The sequence below is a fragment of the Ruditapes philippinarum genome, unplaced genomic scaffold (genome assembly GCF_026571515.1).
Source record: "Ruditapes philippinarum isolate M1 unplaced genomic scaffold, ASM2657151v2 ctg426_1_1_1_1, whole genome shotgun sequence".
Taxonomy (NCBI): Eukaryota; Metazoa; Mollusca; class Bivalvia; order Venerida; family Veneridae; genus Ruditapes; species Ruditapes philippinarum.
Window position 1 is genome coordinate 74,413 of NW_026858313.1, and position 8,886 is coordinate 83,298.

The following is an 8,886-nucleotide window of genomic DNA, read 5'->3' on the forward strand; positions in this document are numbered from 1 at the left end:
GTTTTTGTAAATCAAGATGAAGTAAATTCAACACGTCTTAAGAGCCTACTTAATGTTTGTTATGTATTAAAACCTTAAAATGGTATAATTATTGTTTACTTTACCATACAAGAAGATATGGTGATTGAGGGACTTTAAAATAAGTGTTTTACATTTTATCTAAATTTTCACTGTGATAATGTTGATAGGTGATATTTTTTTTTATACATTTTAATAATTTTATAGATTATGAAGATTTGACATTTGTTATTTTTATTTAAAGACAGTATAACTGTTGCATTTATTGTTAATTTGTTAGAATTTCTACAAACTTTGTTCCTTGTTCACATTCTATTTTACTACACGCTCTTACATTTGTTTTGTTGTTATCCCCCACTCTTTTACATTAGCCAGATCATTTGGTGACGGTTCAACTTTGTTGTTCATTTAATGTGTTTATGTTAGTCAAATAAACTTATCATTAACTAATTTTGCTTAGTTATATATATTTTTGTTGTTTCAAACAAATAACATAATAATTGAACTGATATTTGCAGTTTCAAAAATTATCAGTACAGAAAAATCGAAAGCTAAAAAAAAATTAAAAAATTATTTAAGAAGTGTGGTTTTCAAAGCAGATTGCGATTTAAACATTTTCAGAACTGATTTTACCCCCTTCACCTACACATGCCGAAAATGCAGCCAAAAATCTCTAAGCATTTGTTGTTTGTTGTAATTTCTTTTCTTGCACCACATTCAAGTCTTGTTGAATTTTACTTCGTTACTTTAGTTAAATATTTTAAAATAGTCATTGTTTTTATTTTTATAGAGATGATATAGTTTTGTATATTCATGGGATTTTGTTAGATGTTTCTGTTAAAGAGAAAGTACAAGAAATTTTGAAAATTTTCCATGTTGTTTTATACCTAGAAATGCACGTAGCTGTTGTCTAGTTGTTAAGATTAAGTTGATATGAAAATAACTGCCATTATTTATTAAATCAGTGAAGGCTTTTTATTTTGCGCAGCTTATTAATTTATTTTTTCTTCTCTTTTTTTCTTTATTAGCTAGGCTAAGAATAAAATGTAATAAAATCTGTGATAATAAAAATTTCTGCTGATTTACTGATTTGTTAAATAGTTAAATTATACATATTGTTTTACTTTTGGCAGAATTGTAATTTTTTATTTGAAATTAATTTTCAACTTAAGTTTTCTAAAGAGTAAAATTAATGCTTTGATAAGGTTACTAAAAGAATTGTTGAAGTAAAGAGGTTTCCTTTTAAACATCATGATGTAACCACTTAAAATATTACTTTTACGGTTTTACCAAATCCTAAATGCAAAATTATTGTACATTCATTATTCTAAATGAATTACAATCATTTTGCACCAATCTCTTAATAATTTTTCTGTTTTTTCTTCTTAATTTATAACAAAATAACTGTTCATAACATAAACTAATGATTAATTTTAGAATAACAAGTTTTGTTTTTGTAATATTTTGTATGTTTATGTTTCATGTAAAGAGATGTTACCGATTATGTATTGTTTGACTTTTTATCAGTATTATTCAAATTTGTGATTTTAAAAAAATAATTGTTTTACTTAAGAAAAATAAACAAAGAGCACAAGAATTGCTTAGTTAATCTCTTGTTTTAACTCCCTTTACCATATATGCAAGTACTTCAGATACTGATAAATCCTCTAAACTTTCATCGAAATATCATTTAATTAGTGCTATAAACCAATTAGTCCAGACACTTAAAAAAAAAAATTAAACTCAATGAAGGGCCATAACTCCGACAAAAATCATTGAATTGGAAAATGCAGACAATTTGTACAACTACACTTGCCACTGATCATTCCTGTAAAGTATAAATGAAGATGCACCAGAAGTTTTTGAGAATTCAAAAAGTTTTGTGCCACATGAATGGAACAGATGACAGAGAAGTGATCCCTATATTTCGCCACTACTCAGTAGCAGGCAACGCAAAAAAAAACAGCTTGTTAATTTATATTCCCACTGCTGCACGTATATAAATAGGTTAAAAATGCACAAATATTTAAAATTCATGTAGCACTGTATATGCTACATTGTATTTGCAAAATCAGGCCAGAATTTGTTATCTGATGCCTACTGGAAAATTTATTATTTTGACATAAGATACATTTGTAAATTTATGTGAATTGAACATTCCTTTTTCTGACTCGTCCACCTGACAGAACTTGTACAAGTTACTTACTTTTAAAAAAAAAGAAATATGATAAAACTGGATTCATGCTCTTTTGTTGGGACAATAGCAACATCTGTATGGAATATTCCAAGGAAAATTGTTGTGGCCCAAAAGGAATATCAATATACCTTAATGATCAACAATATACCTAAATGACCAATGCTGACTTAATTCATTTTATACCAGGTTTTTGTAAATTTGCACATTTTCCACATTTCACTGGTAAATTAAGTTGGTACCTGGTAATTAAGTACCACATGATAAATGTCCCTAAAGAAATTTAAGTGGTGTCGGTAATATGAAATGAAGTTTGGAAAAAGTTGTCAATAAAATCAACTTGTATCTAATATTAGCAGAAAACAGTTGCTTTTATTATGTTGGGATTTCATTCACACATACACTGTAAAGGTCATAATTATTGCAACTTTCAAGCTTTATTGGAGAAGAAAGACCTATGATGCCCCTTTGAGTCTTATTTCATGCATGAGCTGGCAACTGAATAGGCTAGTTGCATCTGACTCTCATTGGATATGCTAATAGCTATGATTCGCAATTTCAATTATTAACCCTTTCAGTGATACAGACAACAATATCAGCAAGTTTTTACAAGTATACAGCCAGGTCATCAGCTTTACACCACAGTAAATCCACAAATTCAAAGCAGGGCAAGTCAATATAACAAATTCCGAGGAGGGCAAGTCCATTTAAATAATTCAAAGCAGGGCAAGTCAGTTTAACAAACTCAGTGCAGGGCAAGTCTATTAAACAAATTCAAGGCAGTGCAAGATCATTAAACAAATTCAAAGCAGGGCATGACCCATTAAATAAATTCAAGGCAGGGCAAGTCCATTTAACAAATTCAGCCTGATGAGTTAACATAAGATGGAGAAAAACTTTATACTTTACTTGTATTACATAAAAGGCCATATAGTTTGGATGAGTAACACTGACTTTTATTGCCTACAAAACAAGTATTTATCAAATAAATTATTAATGTTTATCTGAGAAAATTTATAAATAATTCAAAAAGACAAATTAGATTGTTTAGCTGATAGACAACCTAACAGCATTTCTCAATATTGACTAAATCCACGGTTATTATTTATGTGACCTTGACATTTACGTAATAAAGATCACGCAGAAGATAACCTTTCAGTTAACATCGTCTGCTGAAACCATTCTTACAGTACATACATGTACATGTATCTATATGTAAACAAACAACTCTGTATTATTTCAAATAGTCTTTTATTAACAAAAAATTAACAATAATAAATAATACATGGCAAAATTAGTTATCATAATTATCTTGTAAAAATTTACTTCATAGTTTAATAAATAAACATTATCTACATTATACATAGCACTGAACACATTTTCCCACCATAAATTCATTAATCTTTTTATTGTCAACATGTTCGTAATGAAAAGAATTTTTGTGTAGTGAATTTCTATAATTATTCTCCTTTTTGATGCTGATTTTTTATTCACTCGCCTTCTCACCGAACGGAATTCCAAAGATCATCTGATAAAGATGGGCAAATCTTTGTCTTACCTAAAATACAAAATAAAACCAATTCATCATCTATATTAATACATAAATATCATTCTGATAAAATATTTGAAAGCATTTTGACTTTAAGATTTAAGAAAAAAAAAACATATGCTGAATAAGCTTCCTTCTATAGCCACCATTTATATCTTTAGATATGTTTCAATACTCACTCATGCATGGTAAAGTTTAACTACATGCGTATTGAAATTTTATACTTGAATATGAAAAATAAGAGGATATTCAAGTTTTTTCTATAAATACAGGATTTATTTTCATCGAGATGTATGAAAATAAATATTTCATGAGTGTCGGTAGACACAAGTGAAATATGACAATTTTCAAATCACCCGATAAAAATAAATCCTGTATTAATACAAAAAACTTGAATTTTCTGTTTATTACTTACTTTTTCTCTCTTTTTTTTTTTTAACGTTATGATTAGAAAGAATTCCCCTTTAATTATGTGTATTGGCTGAATTAAGAAAAAAGTAGTCCAGCAAGAAACCAGTGAAAATATGGAAAATATGCTTCACTGCAGTGAAAAATAAATTTTTACAGTGAAAATACGAAATATGAAAATATGCATTTTATTTCATCAATATTTCTCAATATTACATTTATAAGTATATAATAATAAAAGAACTTATAAACAGACTGATGAAAGAGGACATCCTCCTACATACATGGTTACAAATATTCACATTTACCGTATTTACTTACATGATACCCCAAACCACTGGGGAATACGTAATCGTGAATCTGACTTTTGTATTATTGTATTCACAGTAAAGGCCATGCCCTGTAGCGACAGTTAGATGGTAAATTCCTCCTTAATGCTCCCATAATGGAAATACCTTTTACTATTAAGGGCCAAAAACAAAGCCCAGCAGTGCAGTGGGTTTGATGGAAGGTGAAATCTTGCCTCATTCCCATCTTTGGGATTAAGGGGCAGGAGGATATAAATTACTGGAGAATTAAAATGATATATTGTGTCACTGAATGATAACTACCTGTTTTGCCGAGACATTTCCAATTTCTTTTGCGATCCTAATAAAAGTTTTCTCCTTTATTCCATGTACTTTGCAATTTTCTAAAATAGTTTTGTCTGTCTCTCTGAAATATAAAAATATCTAGGTATATCTATTTGATATAAACTTGTCAAACAAATTATAATAGCTTTCAATGCAGGAAATTTTAACCCAAGCTTAAAACTTGAAGTGTGTGCACACTTCAAGTAGCGATTGACTAAGTACTTGTCTGTCAATATAATTGCTACAATAAACCTGTACCTACACTGTTAATATTATGAGTTTATTCAATGAAATAAAATTTCATTTTTTTGGAAGACCGTATGTGCCCCTTTGAGTACTATGTATTTCATAAGGCACCCAACTAGATATATCAAAATGTTTACTGGAACAGCTTCCTTTCATGAATAAATTAAAAACCTTTGCATGGATTTGCACCAAAGCTGCGAAGATCAGGCTATTTGAAGTATGCAATATTAACCAATTTTCCCCAGTATTTTTTCAACAGCCTGTCCGGCCAGGTAATGTCATTTTCTTGGATGAATGTGGTTAATGCAAGCTAACATACCCAACCCCTAGCAGTCATGAGCAGATTTATAAATGGTGAATTTCAAAATAATGTTTTTTTACATAGAATCAAAAGTGTGACACTTGTTTCTTGCCATTTCAATCAGAAAACAATAGGCGGAACAAAAACTACTAAACCAAACCCATCAGCTTACTTTGACCACTCAGGCTCCTCCTCTCTGTTGTCTTCTGGTCTGTTGGTAGGAACTTCCTCATTGGTACCCTGCACTCCTATAATAAAAAGAAAAATAGTCTAGAATGTAAATATATCTTAAATGATTTAATATTCTCAAATTAAATAACCAAAAATTAACTTAAACAGTTTGAGTACACCATAACATTTTCTTCTGAACTTGACCTTGTAGAGTATAAGCTCTAACTGGTGATTAGATTAAAACTTAGATTATGCATTTATTACCCTTAGAGCAAATTGGAATCTAAAGTGATATGCCTTAAGTTAGCCACCAGTAAAAAGCCAGGACAGCCTGAACACATCCATGCAGTCTGACCATGCTGTAGTTGGCAGCTCAATTTTTATACTGAAATCCTTTTATCTTTAAATGAACTCTTCCAAATTCAAAGCAAGGTAATTCCATTACACAAATTCAGGAGGTTTAAGTATAAGCTCCTAGTGTATGAAAACAAAGCTGCCATTAAGACAATAAAAATATATCATTCATAGCCCCACTATAAACAGTCCAGCTAAAAATGCCTTACTATCAGTTTAGAACTAAGCTCCCTTCATCACAAAATGTCACTAAAATCACTTTGGTGAGTGGAAATAATATAAATTATCAAATTTGCAAAATTTGTTAATTGATAATAGCAATAATAATAGCCGGGAAGAAATGGCTGACAGCTTACATGTGACTTAATTAAAGGAAATGAATTTCATTTAAACAGAACCATTTAATTACACTCAGAAGATCATTTATCATATAGGATATTTTCATTTTTCCCCATAATAAAAATGTTTGAAAACAATTTTGAATTTTCCCTTTGAAAATAACACTGCTAAACTTGAAAATTTGCAAATAATAAATTATATGAGTCAAACTCCAACTTTTATGTTATTAAGTTAGTTGTTATTAAGTTAAGTAAGAACAAGATTATATACCAGTAACATGATTGCTTTACCTTTTGAAACTGCTACACTATTATCTTCCTTTGATTTCTGCTCCTAAATTACAGATAAAAAACAAATATGTATGCATGCAAACGTATGTACTTGTACATAATAATACACAAAGTACATTACACAGATTAACAATGTTTAAAAGTCTGATACTGAAAATGACTGTCAGGGAGCTACTTTAACCAGAATTGTTCAACAAATACATTTGTACTTGAATTGTAGAAATAAATTCTTTGCATAGGTGTGGTTTCTGCATTGATATTAATTCATACTTTCTAAAGTTGGTGTCAAAAATTACAAAATGGCTGTGTGACTTGCTTTTGCCCACAAATCTACCAAATTTCATAACTTATGCACCCATTCCTTTTCCCAAAAGGGTGGAAAAATACACTATTAAATGAGCTGAAGAGATGAAATGAGGACACAAAACTTTAAAACAAGAGCACTGCATGCAGTGTTAGCCCTCTTTTGTTAAGGGCATAAATCAATTTGACAAACATTTTTAGTTAAAAAGAGGCATAACCACAATGACCATGCAGCTATCATAAAGTAATAGCTTGAGTTTTTTTCTCAAAACAGACAAGCTAATAAATCTCTTTCTATAAAAAAAAAAAAGGTTCATTAAATGGCAGCTGCAACAAACAACTTGCTTTTGCCACTTTCATCAATTAAAGTAACAGCAGACAGTGCCATATTCAAAATGTTCCGATATTCCATTGATTATTAAACTAAGACAACATAATTTTTTTTATACATTACCTTCTCAACTGTACAAGAAGTTTCCTTTTCCACAGCTGGCTTTGATACTTCAATCTTTCCTCCCTCTTCCTTCCTTTTTGATTTCTTCTTTTTCTTTTTATCTGTCTTTGGGGTAGAATCAGAGTCATGATGTTCTTTTCGTCTTTTCTTTTTTCTATGTTTATCTTTGTCTTTATCAGATTTGTGTTTATTTTTCTTACGTTTTGCTTTTTTATTTCCCCTACTTGAAGCCTCACTGACTGTATCACTTATACTCTGCACATCAGACATACCTGCACTATCAGTTATATAAGGCTCTTCAGTCTTAATCACTTCCAATCTATTAACTATACCACTCTCATTTGACACTTCTTTCACAGACTCAGATCTATCACAACCTAAATCCAGCTCATTATTCAAATCTACTTCAATGTGTACATTGTCAGCATTTACATTAACAGTAACGATTTCTTCTTTGCAATTAACTTCACCCTCTTGGTCTTTTCTATTTACTATAATGGTTTGCTCATTGGTAGCATTTGCATCATTTTCAAATTTCTCCTCTTCTTCATCAACAGCAATCATTTCCATTGTATTTTCATGTTTATCCATCCCCTTAACTTGCAATGATCTTCTCATTTCTCTCCTAGACATTTTACGCTTCTTCTTTTTATCCTGGACCTCTGTCTCATTTACACTATCATTTCCACTGTCATTTACCTTTCCTTTGTCTTTCTCCTTAACTATTATTGCAGGTTCAGCAGCAAGTTCTTGCATTGACGATCCAACCTTATTGGAATTTTCTTCTTTCCTCACAATACTTTCTCTCAAATCAGAATTATCACCACTGGTTTGATTGCATTCCTGTGATACTTTCCTTGGAACAGACTGTTTAACATGAGTATTAGTAACACTAGGAGAAGACATAACGCTTGTGTCACTGTCAGACAATGTGCTTACCTTAAATAGCCCAGTTTTAAGTCTAGCCATATTTTCAATACTTATAGAAGATTGAGGATACAAATTCTGCTCCTCCCCGGAGTCACCAGAACCACTCTCAGAGAGCGAGTCATTCCCCTTACCAACATCTTCTTTCACCTTTTCTCCACCAGTTGATTTAATATTAGCAAAATTAGAGTCACTGGCAATATTTTCTTTTTGATTTTCATTTCCAAGATTAACATCTATGTTTTCAGTATTATTTCTGGCACAATCTGAATGTGTTTTTCCATCATCCACACTACCATGTCCATTTAACAAATAACCTTGTGAATGTCCATCTAACGCATGGAGAATATTTGTAAGATTCGAGACGGTCGGAATAGTTTCCGAGAACTGTGGTTTTGACAAACAGTGAAATAAACTTTCTTCTGAAAGAATTCCAGAATGACTTAATACTGAATTAGTAGAAGATTGTGATACTTTTGGAAAACCAACATTTGCATTTTCAGAAAATATATCTGGTTGATTTATAACAATGCTGGTGAATCCAGGTTCAGAATTAGAAGTTTGTGATGATGATGTACCTGCTGAATTACTGTTAGATTTTTGTGAGGAACTTTCATGTTTTTGAGAATCTGAACCGGATTCTTCATTTAATGTATTTTTCACCTTGCTTAAGAAACCTTGACTATTATCTTGAGAGTTT